Source organism: Heterocephalus glaber, unplaced genomic scaffold (genome assembly GCF_053883595.1).
Source record: "Heterocephalus glaber isolate CG9 unplaced genomic scaffold, H.glaber_assembly_v1.0 deba00001429, whole genome shotgun sequence".
NCBI classification, from domain to species: Eukaryota; Metazoa; Chordata; class Mammalia; order Rodentia; family Bathyergidae; genus Heterocephalus; species Heterocephalus glaber.
Window position 1 is genome coordinate 32,474,543 of NW_028258294.1, and position 22,314 is coordinate 32,496,856.

Here is a 22,314-nt window from a genome sequence, read left to right on the forward strand (position 1 = left end):
GTAACATACCCATAGGAAAGTCATTTATGATGAGAAAGGAGAGAGAGAGAAGAAGGAGAGTGTGCAATCTAATTAATTCTAATGACACTGATAAGGGGATTTGGAAGCACAGCCAATCACTCCATTAAAATAATGACTTCGGGTTCCTTCTGTCATCACCTGGGGTCTTCTTCCTCTCCCTTGCCCACTGTAACTTATATGCCTTGCCCACTGTAACTTATATGTGCTGCCAATGCCCCATGTTGGGAGACCAGAAGTTCAGCAGGGATAATACTAAAGCCATAGAAGGAGAGACCCTCTTTTCACCACCAGATCTTGATTATCAATGGGTCAGACCACTGAGTTGGCAACTATAGAGGGGAAATGAATCATACATGGCTATGCAAGCATGAGATATAGATAGAGGGGGCTGGCCTGGGGCTTCCATCCTCCTTTCTTGGGCATAATCCCACCATACATCATCCACATGGACATCGGTGACAGTAAAGCTGGACTGTTAACTTGATTGGCTTGACAACCAACTAGGGAATTAGTAAAGCCCACTTCTGGCATATCTATGTGGTTTACAGAGGCAAGCTTGGGTAACCATACCTAGTCCCTGGCACCTACCTCTCTGGTGCTGTTCCCAAATGTGCTACCTTGCCACCATAAACTGAGCAGTTTTGCTCCACTACTCCCTTCCACCATGATGTTTCTGCCTTAGAGCCTACCAGCCATGAACTGAATTCCCTGAATATGTGAGCCAAATTAAATCTCCCCTACTGTAAGTTGTAAGTGTTGAGTATTTTGTCCCACAAATGGGAAAGCTGACTAATGTAACCATCATAACAATGCTGTCCCTCAGAGATGTGCATAGTGGCAGCCTTGGTGAGCACACAAATGTGTGGGCAGTATTTGGGATGACAAGAAAGATAACCAATAGAATCTACCTAAGTGCTCCCAAGTCTAGGCCCCAAGACTAAACCTGTATATTCTCTTTTTTGTTGAAGTTTGTTTTCATTTTTTATTATGGTAAAATTTACATAACATAAAAATTTTTTGACAGTACTGGGGACTGAGCCCAGGGCTCATAAGTCACTAAGTTATCCAGACTGAGCTAAAACTTACAATTCTCTTGCCTCAGACTCCTAGAGTGCTGGGATTATAGGCTTGCACCATGATCTCTGGCCAAAATTAATCATTCCAAATTAAAAATTCAGTGACATTTAGTGTATTCACAGTGTTGTACAGCCATCGCTTCTGTCTAGTCCCAAAACATTTTCCTCACCCCCAAAAGAAACTCCACAGCCATTAGCAGTTACCTACCCTGCCCCATTCCTTCCTCCTCCCAGCCCTTGGCAAACACCAACCCACTTTCTGTCTTCATCGGCTTACCTATTCTGAACATTTCATATAAACAGAATTATACAATATATGAACTTTATGTTTGGCTTCTTCACTTAGAATAATATTTTTTAAAAAAACAGGGTCCACTATGTAGTTCAGGCTAGCCTTGAACTCACTATGTAGCCCAGGTAGGCCTTAAACTCACATCAATCCTCTGCCTCAGCCTCCTGAGTGCTGGGATTACAGATGTGCATGGCCACACCCAGCACAGCATAATATTTCTAAGATTCATCCACACTGTAGTATGTACCAGTATCCCATTCCTTTTTATGGCTGAATAATATTCCTGTGGGTGGGTGTGTGTGCCATAATTTCTTTATTCACTTATCTGCTGATGGGCCTTTGGATTACATTTACATTGCTACTTGGCCCCAAAGCTCCTAGGCTCAACTTCCCCTTGAGTTGCTTCATCTGGCTTTGCTTCCCAGTTCTGATTCTGCCTCCCTACATACTTCACTCTAACACAGCTCACCAATCATTTCTTTGTTTATCCTATACTCCCTTCCCGAGGGATCTCTACCATCAAGGTATTCAGGTGTCCTCAGGTGAGAAAGGTGAAGATGCTTTAACCAAAACCCTCATTCTAGCCCCAAGAAAAAAGAGAAGATGCCACCAGTAGATCTGTTTCAAACCTAGTTTCAGTTCTGCAGTCACAAATGCTCAACCAAGTAGAATGTGGACAAAATTATTTAGTCTGAACCACTGTATCTGGTATAATTGTTCCACCGTGGCACAGGTAAATGTGCCTGCATTCTGATCCTCCTAACCCAACAGAAAGATCATTACTAAATTGAGCCTGGTACATTCCAGAAGGCCAAGCCCCCAGGATTCAATTTTATCTGAAACATGCTCCCTGGGTAGCTCCTCCACATCAGGCACCATGACATCCCCAGGGAGATCTGGCCTGATGAGCTCATGATCTGGAAAAGGTGACAGATATATGCAGGAATAGCAATAAAACAGGGCACAAAGACTCTGAGTCATACAGGGGTCCAGGGACCCAGAGAAGGGGAGCTGTCTTCCAGCAGAGCAGGAGAGGGAAGGCTTCTCAGCAGATGTAACCTTAGAGATTGAAGCAAGGTGGAAAATGTTAGCTGGAGAAGACAAGGGATTCCTGCAGAGACTGCCTATAGAGGCTGTGATGAGGGAACTCAGGAGAGGTGGAGGATGGGGCTAGAGAACCTCTGGATGGAGATGGCTTGGGGAACCTGTCCTAAAGTAGCTACATGTTTGTGACCTGAGGAGGGAAAGAGATCAGAAGGGCCAAAGCTTAGAGACTGAGAGGCCATCAGGAGGCTATGGCAAGTGGCTCTGACCTTAGACCCTGTGGCACCCAACCAGCAGCCCCAGCTGAACTCCTGTAACAGACACTTGAGGGCAGCCATCTTGCTGAACTCTGATGAGCTGCCCTGAGGACATTAGTACAGTTGCTTATGCAAGGTTAAGAAAATACATGGGGAGCTGATGGAGTCCGAGAGGCTCATGCTCTCCACACCACCCCCAACTTGGCACCTCCTAAACACAGGCTGCACCCCCAGATACTCTCCTACTCCTGCTGCTGCTTGTTCCATCTCCTCCTAGACAGAGTGGCTGACACCCAGCAGGTTCTGGCCAAGCCTCTGCCTCCTCCCTGTGCTGCCACTTGTCAGCACTAGGCAAGAGAGATGCCAGCTTCATCCCCAGCCTGAAAGCCCATTCAGGCTGCTGGAAGATGAATTATGTTTCATTTATATCAAAGAAGCAATCTCGGAGCCCATTTGTGATCAAATTTGCTGTCAGAGAAACTTTGCTTTATCTCATTACATCTGATATCTCTTGGCTTCTTGTCCTTGAGACTATTAAAGTTTAATGTCAAATTCAAGATGAAATGAAATCTTTGCTGTATCATCTCATCAGGACCTGAGCATTCCCCCTTCCATCTAAAATTTTTTGACAACTAATTACAATAGGGGTTGGGGGAGGGAAAGAAAGAGACCTGCTCCCCTCTCATTTGCTGAAAATGCCATCGTTTGAAGGGGTCACCAATGAGCGCTGTAGCTTTGCGGTGGCAGAGAACAAGGAGAGGTGCTTGTCTCCATTCAACTCCTCTCTTCCATCCCTTCACCCAAAACTCACAGCCCTAGACCAGTGACATCCATTTTCATTCCTGTTCAGAGAGGGCATCCCTGCCTGAGGGACACTGTGTAGGAGAAAGTATGTGGGGCTTCGAGGCAGATCAGAGCTTAATTGCAGGCTCTGCCAGCTACATAGCTATGGGCAAGTCACCATTTCCCTCTAGCCCTCAGTTTGCTCAACTGTAAAATTATGGGGTTAGACTACAATCAGGGAAAAAGAGAGGGAGAGAGAGGGAGAGATAAGGAAACAGAGAGAGACAGACAGACAGACCAGACTCCCAATATCCCCTCCATTTAGGAACTAAGAGGGAGAATGGATGAATGAATAACTATTGGTTGTACAATAAGTAGGTTAGGGGACTAATGCAAAGAGAAATGTACATCCCCCCAACAGACATTCAACTTTAAAAAAAATTAAACAGACACCAAAAGGTCATGTCTGCAGGCCTTATTTACCATGACAACCCCAGGAACAGTTAATCTCTTAGACTTACAATTGTCTCTAAATAAGAAAAGTATCCACAGAAAACAGGTTTCAGGCTGGGAGTATGCTTTTCCAAGGAAGAGTTGGGGTAGTGATTAATAACGCTGACTGAAATCCACCTGTACAACCAAGGACCATTAGAAGGCCTAGAGACACACAAATCAAAACTCTCAAAAAGCAGTGTGCAAAAGAAGGAAAGAGAGATAAATGTATTTTTAATAATGCATTGACAATTTCATTTACTCAACATCTTATGTGTGTCCACTATTCTAGGCGCTTGGGATTTGGCAGTTAATAAAAAACAAAGATAAATTTTTTGATTCATGGATCCTACACACTGGTGGAAAGAGAACAAGTAATAAATGTGATGAGTAGGTAATTATTTTGCTTGGAGTAATCTATGACATTCTTAAGATCAGTAGGGTCAAGGAATGGGGGGGTCCAGTGGGGTGTGAGGACAGCATCAAGTGGGAGTTCTGCAGCTGGATTTCCTGGGCCCAATCCTAGCTCTGCCACTAATCAGCCATTGACCTGGTCAGTTTTTCCCCTTATCTGGGACTTTGTTTCCTCATCCATAAAACAGGGACCATTAGGGTATCTACTTCCTAGGATTAAGCAAGTTTATTGTGGGAAATGTCTGAAATAGTGCCTGGAACTAGTGTGGAACAATAGGCAATAGTCCCCCACTTAGGCACTCAAGTCCAATGCCTGGGAAACCAGAGGTAGCTGCATTCAAGCTGCAGAGCCCAGAGCTTAGAAGAAGGTCCCAACCATTTTCTAAATAGAACTCTGCTGGAAGAAATCAGGAATTGCTTTACAGCATGTGTTAGCTTCCTACCACTGTGACAAAATACCTGAGATAATCAACTTAAAAAGAGGAAAGATTTATATTGGCTCACAGTCTGAGAAGTTTTAGGTCATTTAGAATTTGTGTCTGTAGCAAGGCAGAACATCACAAGAGTATGTGGTGGCCAGGAGAGAGAGAGAGAGAGAGAAAGAGAGAGAGAGAGAGACACTAGAATACTGATATTCCCTTCAAGGGTAGGCTCTCAGTGACCTAACTTTCTTCCAGCAGGCCCCAGTTTTTAAAGGTCCCAGTAGCACCACAGGCTGGTGACCAAGCCTTAGCATATAGGCCTTTGGGGAACATTCAAGATCCAAATTATAGCAATGTACTTGGCCAAGCTAGGCTCCAGCTTCTCAATGAATGATTCCTTGATGTCCTTTATTTGTCCATCCTCTCTCTCCCTAACCTTCTTCAGAACACATTCTTCATGAGATCTAGTCCCAATCACATCTATGGCAAGACATGCCAGTTATTCAACTACTCCCTTCAGAGAAATCAAAGAACATCTTAAACTCCTATCTAATCTGAATCTCCAAAAGTTTGAAGGCAGCAATTTATTTCTTAGTCCTCTATTGTCTGAGAAAGAAATAATAATCCAAAAATGCCTGTCTGTGTTTTCTTAGAAATCAGAACCATGGCCAAGTCAGTGAACACTCAGCTCTACAGCCACAGCTCTATAAAGTACATACCATCCTCCCACTAAACAGGGAGTAAACGGAGCCCCAGAGCTCAATAACACCCAAGGCAACCCAGCCAGATGACAGTTAGGACATAAACCATTTTTGTTGGCTTCAAACGGCATAATCTTAACTACCTACTGTATTGACTCATGGGTTTAGATGTTTTCTCAGATATTAACACAATTATAGAAAAGATTCCTCATAAAAGTATATGAATTAAGAGACTTCTTTTAGAATATAAGCTCCTTAAAGGTATAAACCACACTAGATGCCCTATAGTTTTCTGAAGGACACATACCTGTAGGAGGGGAGTATAAGCCAGGTGGCCTGAGTCTCCTTAACAAGCACAGCAGAGGTCACACAGCTGGTGCTCTGTGAGGCTCTTCCCCATTCCAGTGATGCAGCCACTGTTTTATTGTTGTTGTTTGATTTTGTTTTGTTTGCAGTTCTGTATTCTTCACTTTCCTTGTGAAAGTCTGTTCCAAGATGGTAAATCTTTCATGTTCTGAGGATAGATTTGATTTCTGGAAAAAGACCAAACTTACTTGGAGCTGAATTTTGCCGATCAGGTAGACAAGTCATTTATATTAAATTTTTTAAAACAACTTTGTCCCTGGGGCTCCATAAATATTTGTTGACTAACAATGACAACAAAATGAAAATTAAATACACACTGTTTGATTCTAAAGAAAAGAGACTCATTTCATTCTTCGGTTCATAAACCTTCTCTGAACATAATTCCAGAAATATTTTGAACAGTGGTGGTCTCATTGGAACACAAGCAGTGTATGCAAGGGAGTGACACTGGGGAGACAATCCATGGCTAGGTTTCAAATACAGCAGCCCAGTTACACATAAACCACGGTTCCCAACACTGTTTGGTGAAACTAAACAAAAAATAAATCTCTCCAGGAGCTCCCAATCCCTGAAGGGAGGAGGCAGGAAGGATGTATAAAAGAGCAAAAAATACCCAAGACACAGAACAGACCATCAACTCTCCGGAAGGAGGGATCAGTAATGGTGGCCAAGGAAAGATAGCGCCTTCTGGCTAGAGGACTCGGAAGAGGTTTGTTTAGGATACAACATTGGACTGTGCCTTAAAGCAATGCTTCCCAACCTTTTCATGACATGGCACCCTCAGAAGATGACCCCAGCTGGATGACTCAGTGAAACAAATGGACAGCATTGCCCTGGATGGAAATTCTGACCAGCCCCATCTGCCTGCCCCAGCACTAGCAGCAAAGAATACTTTTGCAACTTCCTTCATGACACACTAGTCAGGATGTCTGCCATGAGGAGTGTATTGTGGCAGCCTGCTAAAATCCTCTTTGGCAGGAGGGATAGGAACCTAAGGAAGAGCAAATGAGTTAAGACTGAGAGGCAGTGAACAGCCAGCAAATTGAGGGCCTTAGATGCTGGATTTCAGAGTCTAACTTGATTCCATACACAACAAAGATCCTTTCAGAGTTACTGATAGGGAGCTGAGTGGTGTATTCAAAAAAGAAAAAGAAAAAGTCTCGCATGTCTTGTAGTTTACTTAAAAAAGAAGGCCATAAATAATAAACTTTAAACAAACAGACAAATCCCCAAAGCTAGGATTCAGGCTTTTCTCTTGCTTCCTGCTTAGCAGGGTGCCCCTCATAAAGAAAAAGGCCTTGGTGATTTAGAAATAAGATGAAAACCTCCAACCCCACTTTCGAAAAATGCTGTGAGCCTAAAAAGTAAACAGCTATGTTCCGTCGGAAGCCCAGGGCCCCCAGGAACTAAGACCAGGAAGACTCCTTCCCCTGTGTACTTTTTGTTCATCCTTTCGACAGTATGAGTTGCCACTGCCGTTGTCTGCCCTGACTGAAATGAGAATAAATATACACATGGCCTATAACCAAGGAAGCCCCCTGTCTGTGAGGAGGATGCAGAGTACTGAAATAGGGCTGGGGGAGAATACTTCTAAAGATGGCAGCCAGCGTTGCTATGGAAATTTAATTCCCGACTAGAAGCAAATCCCATTCAAAAGGCCAAGAATGGCCATGTTAGGTCAAAAACAGAACATGAACTGGGGGAAAAGATTGCTTTTCAAGAGAACCAGACAATTAATTTAGCAGAACCACCCTATGAAGAGAAAATAACAGGCACCTAATGTGAGGGATCTTTATTCTGTTAAAGTTCAACTTTTAAAAGAGCCTACAAAGGAGACAGTCACAAGAGAATGTTCTCTGTTTCAGCAGAGAAGTTTACATGGTGCAGGGAGGGATAGAGGTGAGAGGTCAGGAAGAACTTTCCCGGCAGAAGCATTGTAAGACACTGATCTGTGTTTCTGAGGAGAGTTGTGGATCTGTTTCTCCAGACAGTCTAAAGAAAAGTAAAATTAGGTACATGCCCCGGGTGGCTCAGTTAATATCCTCCAACATTCTTCAGTCTAAAACCACCAGGAGGGTGCACAGCACCTTTTTCTTACATCTGATGTACTCGAGCTTAGAATTGTGAGTCTCTCACTCCCCCCATCTGATTGACTCTGTGTGTGCACATAAAAATAGTGTGTACGTGTAAATTTAACCACACAGAAAGCAACTGCCTGAACAGTTCATAGGCAACGTGTGGGAGATATACCCAAGCACACTCTGTCCTACCTTCTCTGCCTGCTGTCTTCCACCTATCATCACCCTCCGGCTCACAGTTCAAACTATGTCAAGGGAAATGCTAATTTAGTCAATCAATAAATATTAATTGAACTATCATTATGTTTGAGACACTGAGTTAGGTGTCCAGCAAGAAAATAAAGAGGTAAAGATTTTATTTCTGCCATCAAAGGACTTGAACAAAAGAAAGCTCAAGTATGATCACATGAGAAGTAACCAGTAAGTGTTAAGGGCTCAGGTGCAGAAAGTGTAAGCCCTGTAAGGGATCCTGAGAAGGAAGTGCTCATTCCTTACTGGCATGACCAGAAGGCAAGAGAAGCATCTTTCTTCTAAAACTGTAGTAAAAATATGTAATATAAAATTTACCATCTTAACTATTTTATGCATGCAGTTCAATAGTCTTCAGTATATTCACTGTTGTGCAACCAATCTCCAGAATTTTTTTCTTGATATCTGAAACTCTATACTTATTAAACTTCCCATTTTCCTTCCTCTCACCCCTTGGCAACCCCCATTCTACTTTCTTTTTATTTTCTTTTCCTTGCAGTATCAAGAATTGAATCCAGGGCTCCATGTACACTAAGTAGGTGCTCTATTGTTGAGCTACATCCAGCCTTTCTTTCTATCTCTGTGAATTTAATTATTCTACATACCTGAATAAGTGAAATCACATAGTATTTGTGATATAAGTGAAATCACATACTATTTGTCTTTACATGACTGGCTTATTTCACTTAAGATAATATCCTCAAGGTTTATCTATGTTGCAGCATGTTTTAAGGCTGAATAACATCCCATTGTATGTACATACTAACTTTTGTTTATCCATTCATCTGTCCATGGACATTGAGATTATTTCCACCTCTTGGCTACAGTGAATACTGCATGAGTGTACAAATATCTCTTCAAGAATGTGCTCTCAATTCTTTTGAATATATACCCAGAAGAGGAAGAGTGAAATTGTTAGATCATACAGTAATTCTATTTTTAATTTTTTGAGAAGCTGCCATACTATTTTCTACAGTGACTGTATTATTTTACATTCCCACCAATAAGGCATGAGTGTTCCAATTTCTCCACACCCTCCCCCTCCCCTCTGTGTGTGTATGTGTGGGCATGCGTGTCCATCTCACTGTGGTTTGGATCTGCATTTCTCTAATGCTTAATGATGCTGAACTTTTCATATGCTTGTTGGCCATTCAGTACATCATCTTTGGAGAAATGTCCATTCATGTCCTTTGCTCCTCCTGCTTTGCTCCCGTTTTAAAACAGACTATTTGGTGTTTTGTTGTTATTACTGAAGGAAGTGAATCTAAAGCTGAGTGTGAAGAAAAGAAAAAGTCTGGCAGGTTCAGGGAGAGACAGGCTTTTGTTGAGCCAGTAGTCGGATGAGCCAATCATAATTCTTTCCAGAAAGTGAACATGATGTGCTGTGTTGACAAGATGGGCAGTGGATGTGAGCACAGTCACCAACCCAAGATCCTGTAAGTATTCATTCAGCATTTGGAAAAGGTAAGGATCCCAGCTTGTATGCCCCACTTAGTTAAACAGAAGTGCTGCAGTTTAAGTGGACTGCGCTGCTTCCTTGTTACTAACCATGTGCAAGCACGTGACATTTGGAGAGAGGGCTCTCAGCCTCCATCCTCACCCCAAGTGACATATGGGGCCATCCTTTACATTTCTAGTGCTGTTTCCAGTTTACCTTCTACCGTTATTTTGTTACATCCTCCCAGTGACCTGTATCCCTCCATGCCTGGCCCCAGCTGGCCTGCTGTGGCCCGGGCCAGAGAATACAAAAAAGAAGGCTGGGCAGTGATGAGCCTCCAGTGGTGCAGCAGGATCTGCCTTGTACAAATCTCACAGCGTTCTTGGAACACTGGGTTGGACATCGCTCTGCCTCGAGGTGTGCCCCTCCATCAGTGGATTTTATGGTCCTCTGTCTCCACTGGAAACTGAGAGAGTCGGATCTGTCAGTGCTGTGATCTCCTCTGAGAGCCTCCATCCTATATTTCCCAGACCAAACACCTGGCTACACTCATCAAATGGCATTTTTTTGTGTGAGGAAATGCTCCTGATACGCTGTTACCAAGCAGAAGACAAAGCAGTATTACCAAGTGAAACTCCATTAAAAGACAGAGATAAAGAGACAGCAGCATGAAAGGGCAGGATAAAAAAGTGATATACCTCAAATATTAATAGTGGTTGCTTCTGGGTAGTGGAATATGGATGAAATTTTTTCTTTGTGCTTTTCTATATTTTTCAGATTTTTGACCATGAATATGTATTGCTTTTGTAATCAGAGAAAAGGACAGCACATGGTAATTTTTTAAAAAGCCTTTGTTGGGATGTATGCCCACTTGAGCTTGGTGCTCCTGTGGATTCCACACTGAAAATTGTAGCATCCTGGGCCCTCGAGCTCCTCACCCCAAAAACAGCTGCTGATCAGCCTAAAGAAGCTGGAGGCCAGAGGCTGTGACTGGCCAGGCACAGGGCAAAAAGGGATGGAAACATAAAGTGGGTAGGCACTTCTGGGAACCTGAGGTCACTTTCATCACTCTTCTGATCAACCAGGAAGCACTTAGCCTTCCTGGAAGGAGGAGAGTGAGAGGAGCCCTTTTAGAAACTAGAAGAGATAGCCTTGCAGCTAGGTCCAGAAGTGCTAAGATGGGCAGGGCAGGGAGGGCAGGTGGCCACCCCAGCAGGGCCTGGCTCCTCACTGCCCTCCCTTGCCAGAGAAGTCACCACATTTTCAAGAATGTCACTCTCTCAATAGAAATTGTCTTGGTAAGGAAACTGGAATGAGTTCAGCAAGACAGGAGACTGAATCTTGATTTGAATCGGTGGTACAAAAACTGGCAAGTCTCAGGATTCTAATATCAGCCATTTCCCTTTCTCCTCCAGGAGGGGAAGCACCATGGGTCCTGAAGATAGCCCTACAGGAGGAAGAGACCTGTGAAGCACTGCCATACAAGGGTGGAGATAAAGTCCTCCCTTTGCACTGCCCTCAGAAGATAAGGCTGGGCTGCTATTTTTATGCATGAGAGATGAAAGCTATAACAAGAATCCTTTGCATGTATGGAGCACCCTCCCCTCTCCAAGAGCTTCTATATAATATATCCTATTATTAGATGGGAGGGGAAACTGAGGCTCAGAAGAAAGAGCACCCTGACTGAGGGCACAGAATAGTAGAGCTAAGACTACAGCCCAGGGCTCCAGACTCCAGAATCAGGTGTCTTCCCCCTAATGCCAACAGTCACTCACACAAGCCTAAGCTCCAGGGAACTCTGCCCAGGCAACAGGGCGACCTGGGTGTCAAGGCATGGCCTGAGTGTCAAGAGCAGTTGTCTGAGAGCTCAGGGCCCCTGCTCTCCAGCCTGTGGGCCAACTCCTAATCTAGCCCCAGTGTCTTTGAGTCTGAGAGCCCAGAGGCCTTCTGCCCTCACATCCAGTCTCAGCACAATGCCTCCCAGTTGCCGGTCTCACTACACCAAGCTTGGTATCACAATACAAAAGACAACATTCTGAGGTTCTGATGAAGAAATCCCTGATGGGTGGAGAGGGGTCCTGTCTGTCTACAAGTCCAATAGGACAGCTACACAGCCAATCCCCAGAATCCTTCCCAGTGCCTTAGCTTGCACAAAAGATGCCTTTGCGAAAATTAGAATAGGGTGCCCCCTCATGGAAGATGAATTAGAACATTCCACGGGCCCTCTTGGATTCCAGATTTCAACTCTCAACCCAGGGCATGCTATGGCCTCATCCCCCAACCCAAAAGGGTCAGAAAGCTGCCCCAGGGCTATCTCGTCCTTCTCCTCCTTCACACTCCCTCCTTCACCACCACATACAATTTTCTCAAGCTCTCCACTTGCGGATCAGGAAGGCCTCTGTCATACATCCACCTCTTCTCAATGGTCTGGATTGGATTTCCAACTCCCTATGTAGAGCTGATGAGCTCTTATTCCCACGGGAAACCAGAGCACTTTCAAGTCCTCTGCCCACCCCTGCCCACCCCCCTTGGAGAGCTCCTTTATGCTCTATTTTTAGTTTCTTGATTGCAAGTGAGAAGGAAGAATCAGAGAATGCCGGGAAACTGCATCTCTCACCAACCCAGAGAAACGGACAGCAAGTTGGGGAAGGAGGACGGGGCGAGGGGCCTGGGATGAGGTGTGGGACCCAGAGAGTACCCAGGCCCGAATCCCCAAGGAGAAAGAGAGGGCGGAGGATGCGTTATCTGTGCCACCTCCAATCCAACGCAGAAAGGCAGCTTTAGGAAAGCCACAGAGCTAGAAGAACCCCTACAGGCCATCCAGCATAGCCCCCTCCTTTCCACGGGGGTAAACTGAGTCACCTAGCTGTGGTGGCAGGGCCCCACCAAGAAGTCCCCGATTCCTGGGGTCTCTTTCTGTGCCTCTGCGTAAGGAGGCCCCATGGCCTGGCTAGGAAATGTTTCCATCCTGACTAGTCCTCAGAGTGCCTGGCCAACCTGGAGCTAAGAAGCAAGAGGGCCTCTTCCTGAACCAGCAGGCCAGACTCTTGCCAAAGCCCTCTGGGCCACCCTCGAGCTGACCGGTGATCGGCGCCCCTGGCCGGCATGTCTGCTTGGCGCTTCGCCTGCACCAGATACAGCGTCTCCCAGCTAGAGCATAGACGGAGACGTGGCTCCAAGCGCTTCCCCGACCCCCGCACTCCCTAAATGAATGAACTGGCAGCTCCAAACGCCGGCGCAATTGGCAGTTATTGCTGGCAGTTTATCAGTATTAACTGATTAGGCCCAGGATGATGGATCCCCTGTCTCTCAAAGCCCGCCCTCCACCGCCCGCAAGCGGATGGTAAAACTGGGCCGGCACTCGCCCTCGCCCCTCCCCGCCAAAGAGAAACATTTAAATAAATAAAACAAAATTCAAATGAGGACACTAAATCTCCTCGGCGTTTAATTGATGATCATTATGCTTGGGAACCTAAACTCTTTTAATTTCACTGCGGTGCAGAGAGATGAATTATAGAATTACAGTCGCCAATTATCAATCACGCCTTTGCTCCTGTCTCTTGGCTGCCCGGCCGGCTCGCCCTCCCTCTTGCAGGACAGGGGTCGAAGAAGCCAGATAATAGCTTTGGAAACTGGAGCTGGACGGAGCTGGACGGAGAGATGGGCGCCAACCCCAGGTTTGGAAGCCCCCCCCGCCACCGCATTCCTAGCTCATATCACCTTTCTCACTTCGTTAAGAAAAAATGCAGCCCTGAAAGGAAGCCCTTTTCCATTTACAGCTTGCTGTTTAATTCATTTTGCTCAGGGTATGATGTGCAGGCAGCTTTCCTCCCCACACTGGGCAGGATTCCAAGGGCAACTTCTGCCCCACCCCAGCAGCTGCAGTCACCCACCTAACCCGAGGCAGCCTGCCGAGGGGTAATTTAAAAGGGCTCCAACAGGCTGGAGAACACTACCCACTGCCGGAGGCTGCAGCCTGAGCTTCCAGCATCAGGGACCATTCCACTGCCCTCTCCTTCCTGTCCTCCTTTACAGTGAAAATAATAATAATAATTTGAATAATAATTTCCACCAAAGCTGTGAATGATTTGCATTTGTATAGTGCTCTGCAATTTACAAAGTGCTTTCATGTGCATTATCTCATTTGATCCTCCCAATAATCCTGAGAGAGGTCGGTAGAGCAGGTATTTTTGTTATTCAAACGTTTATTCATTCATTTGACTAACATTTATTGAGTTTCTACTTTGTGCCAGGCCCTGGGGATATAAAGACAAGAAAAAAGGCGGTCTCTTTTTTCAAGGAGGCTCAGTCTTTTTGACGAGACCTACTAAGTGAAGAAAAAATTAAGAGGCCCAGGGACAGAGTGCTACACTTCCCTGGGGAGAGACAGAATAATCAGAGAGCTAAGCAAGGACCACAGCAGTGAGGGACAGAGGCAGGACAGCCCATGTCTGCTACACTGAGATCCAATATGTGCCCCCTCACATACACACAATATTGTCATCATCTCATCTATTTTTTAAAAAATAATCATATAAATTCACACCTAGCCTTGGGTCCAAAAAAATATGTTCATTGGCAAATCATGGTAGATCAGGAGAAAAATACTTTCAAAGTCTCTGACAACCACAAACCCCTCAAGGTTAAGTCCATTACCACCACATAAAGGGAAGCAAGGGCTGAGAGCCGAAGCCAGATACCCAAGACCTCCCTGGGCACCTGGGGTTCCCTCCTATGGGATTCTGCTTTGCCGTCTCAGGCTGAGTCTTCATGGCTGACTGACAGGTTGGATGACTGGTTGTTGTTTTTAATAACCAAAAAAGATTTGTGGTGGACCAAGACTGTGCAATCTCTCCTGTAGAAGGCAGAGGAAGAAGCCCGGGTTGCCCACTATGCCTTCATCACTCTATTTGTTTACAGTCCCATCCCCAGGTTTAGGCAATGAAAAGAGGCCCAGCTCTCACAGTCGGGCCTGGCTCAGGGCTTCTCCATCATCCCAGGTCCTCTGACTGCAGGATCTGAGGGAGGTAGAACTCCCCAAAGAGGCTGAGTCACCAGAGTCCCTGAGCCAGTGACCCAGGCAAGGATACAGAGTCAGGGAGACACTCTTGACAGAAGCAGACCGCTGTCTTTCCCTCTTCCTGCAGAGCTGACTCCAAGAAGAGGTCCTAGAGGGATCACAGCCTGGGTCAGAGCCCACCAGTCTGCCTGGCCAAGGCAGGACAACTCTATCCTGTCACCAGCTGGCTTCCCTGGGCTCAGGGCCACTGGCCTCTAGCCATGGGCCAGGCACCCAGCCATGCTAGGGAGCCAAGCAGCCCTGGCATGGAGCAGCCCTATAACATTCTCATTGGTCTTGGAAGGCTGAGGTGGAACAAGGACACTCTGCAGAAATTATGTCTCCATCCTGAGATGGAGAAAGCATCTCAAACCTTTCCCAGATCCTGAGGCCTTCCTTTCAAATCACATCCCACACCTGCCTCCTGCCCCCTGCCTGTATTCCAAGGAACAGGAAAGCTTACTTCCACTTCTGGAGCTTCCTGCCTCCCATCCCCATTTCATACTGTTTTGATCCCAAGTTTAATTGTGTTCTTATACCTCCAAGCCCTGCCTCTTGTGATCCATCCTCAGTGCTCCTTCCCTCCGCTCTGACTGCCTTGTGAACAATTCATCAGTCTTCAGAACGCTTCTCAGCCATTGTCTCCTCTGGTAAGCCTTCCTGATTACCCCACCACCACTACCAAATCACAATTCATCCCACTTCCTCTAGGAGTCCTGGAGGTCTTACAAAAGCTTCACAATCAATCCCCTTATCACATTCTATAGGCAATTAATCTGACTGTGAGTGTTCTTGCTACAGTGCCTCACCCGCATAAGGGCATCAGCTAACATTTATAGACCTGAACTGAAGCCCAGTCTGAGGGTGATCAACTCAGACTGGTTTGGCCCAACACTCCCCCTATTTTAGCACTGAAAGTCCTACATCCCAGGGAACCCTTCAGTCTCTGGCAAGCTGAGGTGGTTGGTACTCAGTGCCTCTCAGTAGGAGCTGAAGTTTGCAGTCCTCAAATAATGAGGCCTGTTTTCAAAGCAGCATTGTTCATATCCATGATGTCTTGAGGGAAGGGAGGAGCAGTTCCAGGAATGATTTTGACCACACAGGCCTAAGGATCCAGAGAATTCTAGAGTGTATTCCCATGACAAAACTTTTTAGAACTGGAAAACCTTGGAGATCACTGAGGATAGGAAACTGAGTCCTGGAGAAATGGGAAGTGGCCTAGCCAAGATGGCACCAGAAGATACAAAGACTCAGTGGATGACACTGGCTCAAGTGTTAAGACCTGTAGTCCCCTTGCTGTACCATTATGCAGGCTGCGCTGCCTAACCTACCTCTTCACCTCTGAAAGAGACTAGCATTTAATAAGTTCCCAGCTTGGTGACACAAACTTTCTACTCTATTTTATTTAATCCTCCCAGTACCACTATGTCATTTTACAGATGAGAAAAACAAGACTCAGAAAAAATCAAATTTCCTAAGCTTATCTAGCTGGTGGTAGTGCTGATTTCAAACACCTTCTCTGACACCAAAGCTCAAGCCCTTCCCACTAACCCCAGGCCCTAAATGTCTGCCACCCTTGTCCCTCCCAATCTAGCTTTCTGTGGGTCCCGTTGCAGTCTGGCATCAGTTACACCATCAGTGTTAAATCCACTGCTCACCATCCGGAAAGGAGATTCTGAGTGACATAAGGCTGACAGCATCCAAACCAGGACAGAGAAGGAGCATAAACAGAGAGGGGAGGGGACCAATATGTGTGACACTGGGATAATTAAGAAAGGGAATAGCTTACCAATGAATGCTGTCTTTTTCAGAATGAGGTACACAGAAATACTGCTGGGACAGAAAGCATGAAAGGAGGAATCAAAGGAGGAGCAGGCTTCAAGAAGGTTTACAAGAAGAAGGCATCAGAGAAGAACATGAAGGTTATGGGTGACCCAGAGGAAGAGCCTCCTGCACCTTGATTTTCACCACTCTGTTCCCCTTCCACAGCCTACCAGATACTACACATCTGCAGAATTAGACTCAGGCCCTGCTTCCAAGGCAGTGCCACCCACTCCAGGAAGAGCAGCAATCACCCCATCTCCTGGACCACCCCTCTCTGGACCACCTTCATCTCCTGGACCTCTATTCTGTCTAGAACCAAACTGGAACCAACAGAAGACATCTGCTTCTACCTGAAATCATCAAATGGCTTCACTCCAGCTCCTGTCCTAGTGCCAGCAGGAGGGGAGAGGCTACCACAGCTATAGGAAGATTGTCACCTGGACCCCGCGCCCCCCACCCCCCAGTGGGCCTGCTGCTTGATTTCTGTATTGATTCAGCATTCCCATTTCCAGAATACTGGGTGGTGGCAGCTCCTTTGTGAGGACAGGAGAATCCACTGCAGGAGCTCCGCAGCCAGCCTCAGAGGTGATAGATGAGGACATTGACCTCAGGACCACCAGCTCAGCCCCACCCCTACCCCATTGCCCTCCTATCTTTCTGGCCCAGACCCCCCATATTTTCCTTACAGCGTCAAATAGCTGTGTTGCCGAAATGTAAAGTGTAGTTCTCTTCTAATTACAAAACTAACAGCTGACAAACACGTGCCAGAGGCCCCCTCTTTTCCTCTCGTGCTAACAGCCCCATTAGGACAGATCCTGTTATCTTCTATGCCCTCTCCATATATTTTATGGAGCAGCCTCAAAAGTACTCTGTGTCTCGCCCTCCCGCCCTCCCTCTCTCTTTCAAGGCAATAGCTTTGTGAAAGCTGAGGGGAAAAATAAAGCCTTTTACTAAAATGTCACTCTGGGAAAAGGGGGGGGGGGATTCTAATAGACCATCGAAGGCTCGCTTTTTTTTAAGTGTGATAAATTTGGCCTGTCTTAAAAAGACAGCTCAGTGTTGCTTATCAACCGTGATTTGACCAGATAGCCGTTTCAAAAAAAGACACTGGTCTTTTTATAATAAATGAAAGCAATAAAACCAAGAGCTGGGCCAGAACTATAATTAAGAATCAAGCGCTGAAAACGGGGGTGTGTCAGTGGAGGGCTGAGTCCAGACTTTGGGCAGGGGGCAGGGACAGGACTGGCTGGGGAGCCAACACCAGGGGATACTAGGGGGTCTTGAGCCACAGGAAGGGGAGAGGGACTCTGCTTGCTGCAGGTCCGGACAAAGGTCCCTGTCGCCCCACTGCCCCCTTTTCATTTTGAGCCACTTCCCTCTCTGGACAGATGGGCCCAGGGTTGGGGAAGAGGAGCTCATAGCCCACCCCCAAAACCAAATCAAACTCCTATTTGAAATTCAGCCAGAAACCCCCCTCCTTGCTCTGTCTCTGCACAATAAACATCCCAGACTGGGCCACTCCTAAAGAGCTGTCTGTTTAACACAATCTCCATCTCAAGCGGCTGTTTTGCATTTCCTTTTGGCTTTATTAAAACTGATTTTCTATTTGCACTATAAAAACTGATCTGATTAAATTTCCATTTTTCCCCAAAGAAAAGACTCTCCTCTCTCTCTCTCTCTCTCTCTCTGTCTCTCTCTCTCGCTCTGTCTCTCTCTCTCGCTCTGTCTCTCTCTTTCTCTCTTTCTCTCTCCCCTCTGTCTCTCCTTGCCCTCCTCTATTTCCTCCCTCCCACTCTCCCTCTCCACTCTTTTTCCTCTCCCCAAACAAATAATTCTTGATTATTCTGCCTCTCTTATCCCCCAACAGGGTCCCGTCACAGTTTCCATGGGGATGGCTGTGAATGGTGCTCAGGGAAGGGAATCAGAGGGAGCTCCCGCCCCAGAGATCTGGAGGGGGAGGGTAGTGGGGCCATCGGTGAGCTCTGACATCTCCCAGGGACCCCTCAGGGGCACCTCTCAGTCAGGGGCCTGAGGGGCCCCATGACATCCAGAGCTGCCCTTCAGTCTACGCTTTTGTCAAAGCCAAGACTGTAGGTTCAGTCCTCCCTTGGGCCATGGAGCTGCTTCCTGGTGTTCAGGGCCCCACCCTAACCAAGCTGCCAGACTAGAGGCACAGGAAAGGACCAAGGATGTGCAAACCGGTCTTCCCTGTATGAATAAAGATCACTGCACTTAGGCCTTGCATCTTTGCTTCCTTCTCCACCTGTACAATGGAGAACCTTGAGTCTTTTTCACCTTGCACAATGACAATGACAGCCATCGCTCGTTACAGACCCACTGCGGGGGCGGGGGCGGGGGCGGGGGGGGGGGGGGTGCTGAGTCAGCACAAGACACCAGAGACCTCTGCGCTTCTTACTCTTGCCCTCTGAGGGAGACACCACCTCAGGGAGGTTAAGTAATCGGTTCATGGAAAGAGGCACTCCCAAGTTTGGCCAGCTCAGACCAGATGTGTTAACTACTCTGCCACAATGCCCCCTGAGAGGAGAGAGCCTTGTGAAGAGCCAAGCCAGCGTGTTCACAGGCTCAGCAGAGAAGAGCTAAGGAAGGAGAGTCTCAGGCAAGGGAGGGGATGGGCTGATGAAGGGGTGCCACTCTGTCCTTTTGAGCACCCCAGTGCATGGGGATTCCCGGCCTGCACCCTACTGGTGCCCAAGATGCCCTTAACACTCCAGCCCCTCCCCTCCATGCAGGCTGGCATTTTAAAAGACTTTACTAAATATTCAGGGAAAACAAAAAGCAAATAATGACAGGAAATATAAATGGCAGGCACCAACTTATTTCCCTGTGCACCAGAGCAACTGGACACCATCATTAATTAATTGAGGTGAGGAATAAATGAGTGACTGAGTGAGGGAAGAGTTTGCTTGCTCACTAGCCAAAGCCAAAAGGAGCACTTGCTAAGTTTCTGCCACAGTCAGGGCTATCCTGACTCATCCACTCAGTGCTGGATTCCCGTGTAAGAGCCACCTGGCCCCCTTCAACAGAAAGAATAGCAGGTACTGAGAAGAGCCCCCTTCTCCCCAACTCAGAGGTAGCTTTCCTCATTAGAGATGCCCCATACATCTTATCCACGCCATAGACACACTATCCACATAAGAATTCACACATATGCCTGACAAGTCATTCATGGTTACTGTCCTCTCTGGATGAACCAAGAAATCCAGAATCAAGCAGGAAGGGGGATCACAGGTGGGCTACGCCAGCTCCCAGAGGGCCCAGATGCCACCATGCATTTTTTATCTCTGTTGGTCCAAATCCTCTTTGCCCCTCAGTGTATGGTGAAAGGTTCACTTCTCCTGGACCCTTTGCTCATTTTACCAGAAGGGTTGGCTCTTTCCTCCACTGACCACTTCTGTCTGCCCTGACATTCAGCACCACTCACTGCACATTTGAGGCTTTCCATGTGCCAGCCTGGCAGGCCCTCTCCATTTGCTTGGTTCATTTGCATGTGCTCTACGCTCTCTGAAGTTCCCTTTTCCCCACCCACCACCTTCTGCTTGCTAACTATATCAATCAGCTTTCCATGTTCCTGGACAAAATACCTAACACCCTGAACTTAAAGGAGGAGATGTTTGTTTTGGCTCACCATTTCAAAGGTTTCAGCCCATGGTCAACTGGCTCCAAGGCAGGAACATCATGGGGGAAGAGGATGGTGAAGCAAAGCAGAGCACATGGAAGAGTGCCTGAGAGGAAACGGCCAGGGACCAGATATAGTCCCCAAGGACATGCCTCTATGACCCACCCAGACACAAAAGTAAGCCTTACTAATCCCTCGATGGATTTCAAGCCAATCAAATTGGCAACCAAGATTTGACCTAGGCCTATTCATGCTCTGGGCTAAGGTCTACAAAGATTTCCTTTTCCTTGGGCCCTCATCTCTTCCCTACAGCAGCCCATGCTTCCTGCTTTCATCACCTTATCCACACTGTGTGCACATTACTGTTCCCACATCTTTCCTCGCACTGGAGCTTGAGCTCCTCAAAGACAGGAACTATTTTTTTTCAGCCTTCACTGTACCCAGCACAGCACATTCTGGGTCTTCAACAAATACCTGTTAAGTGAATGACAAACCAATGAATGAATGAACACTGTCTTGTAAATATCTTGCATTGTGGTTTGATTTTGCTGCTTAATTTTTTGCAGACATATTGTTCCTTCAGTGTGCAAGTTCCCAAAGGGCAGGGACCCTATCTCCATACCTTCTGCATTTATCACAGGGCTATGTTCACACAAATGCACCCCATGTTGACATAATGGTTGTACATATTTGTGCCTTACAGTGTGATATTTCAACACACATATATACCATGTACTGATCAAATCAGGGCAATTAACATTTCCATCTCCTTATCATTTATGTTTGGAGCCTTTGAGTTACTCTGTAGTAATTTTTTGAGGGTTTTTGTTGTTATTTTGTGGTTCTTATTTGGTATTTTGCTTTTGCTTTGTGCTGGGGATTAAACACAGACTCTCCCATACATTATCTGCAAGTTCTAATAGTACTTGTTGATAGAACATGTTATAAGCTATTGTATAATATAGTTACCATGCACCCCAAAATTTTGACAGAGTCAGAATTATGGGCTTTGAACTAAGCCACACTAGAAGACTTACGAAGCTTCCCAAGCAAAGCAGAGCAGTGTTTCTGCACCCATGGATGGTGCAGCCTACTGGAGGCCTGAGACACAGTGACCACTGGAGTCTGAGCCGCATACTGGCAGGGTCTATGCCTGCTTGGTTCACTGCATGTCCTGCACCTGGCACAGAACAGGTGCTCCATATTTACCTACTGAGAGAAATGGGATCACAGCCAGAAAACGACACCAGCAACTGTGAACATGATATAAGGATTTTTTTATATTTTTATTTCTGTTTTTGATAACTGCCTGGATATAGGAAACTAAAGAGAAGAATGCCTGGGGAAGAAGCACACTCAGGGTGAAGGGGAAAGCAGTGGTTCGTGAGTGAAGATGCCGAATTTGGCTCTAGACATTTTACAGTGACAGCAAGACATTTAAGGAGGGATGTCCTGCAGGCTGCTGGATTTATGAGACTAGAGTACTGCTAAGAGGTCAAGGCTGGAAATGAAAAATAGAGCATCTTGGAAGAAGAAGAGAGGAGAGAATAGCTGCAAATGAGCTCCTGTAGGAAGGGAATCTAGCAGGAGTAAAGACAGCCCCAGCAGGGGCCTCAGGGGACAGCTCCAAGTTGGGGACCCACGGGCAGCGATGAAGTCCAAGAAAGCACAGTTAGGGAGGAGGGAGATGATCGGAGGACAGTCTGTGCCCAAGGTCAAAGAGAATGAGCAAAATTCAGCTCACCTGTGGGGATCTTTAGCCTCTTTCCCAACAGCTTTCACCTCTGCCCTTTCTCAGGAACAGTGTGGCCATGTCCTCCTACAAATTCTGGCTTTGTCCTAGCCTCTGTTCTGTAGGCTCTTCTCTCTGCACACACAGTCATCTTCCCTTCTGTTCCTCTCTACAATCAGGCCATCAGTGGACCTACATAGCATCATGGGCTCCTAGCCTGTCATAGATTCTAAAAAGAGAGAAAGAGAATTCACGAAGCGTCACATCCTTTGCTTTCTTGACACAGATAAGACCCCAGAGATGCAATATAATGTAGTAGAAGACACAGCCAGCGAGAGGGGAGAAGGACTGGATGCCAGGTATAAGGTGGCCCAGGCAGGTGCTCCTGGTTGCCGACTTCTGTGCATCCTCCAGAGGATGCAAAGACCC

General features: G+C 46.4%; 1 long non-coding RNA gene across 1 annotated transcript in view; it reads right to left on the bottom strand.

Annotated features, from left to right (window-relative positions):
* Window positions 1–5,551: 5,551 nt before the first annotated feature.
* LOC110344331 (uncharacterized) overlaps window positions 5,552–22,314 on the bottom strand; it is a 31,346-nt gene continuing 14,583 nt past the window's right edge. Inside the window, exon 3 of the long non-coding RNA XR_002386839.2 lies at window positions 5,552–6,035. This is a non-coding gene — a long non-coding RNA (uncharacterized LOC110344331). The remainder of the gene's footprint in view (window positions 6,036–22,314) is intronic.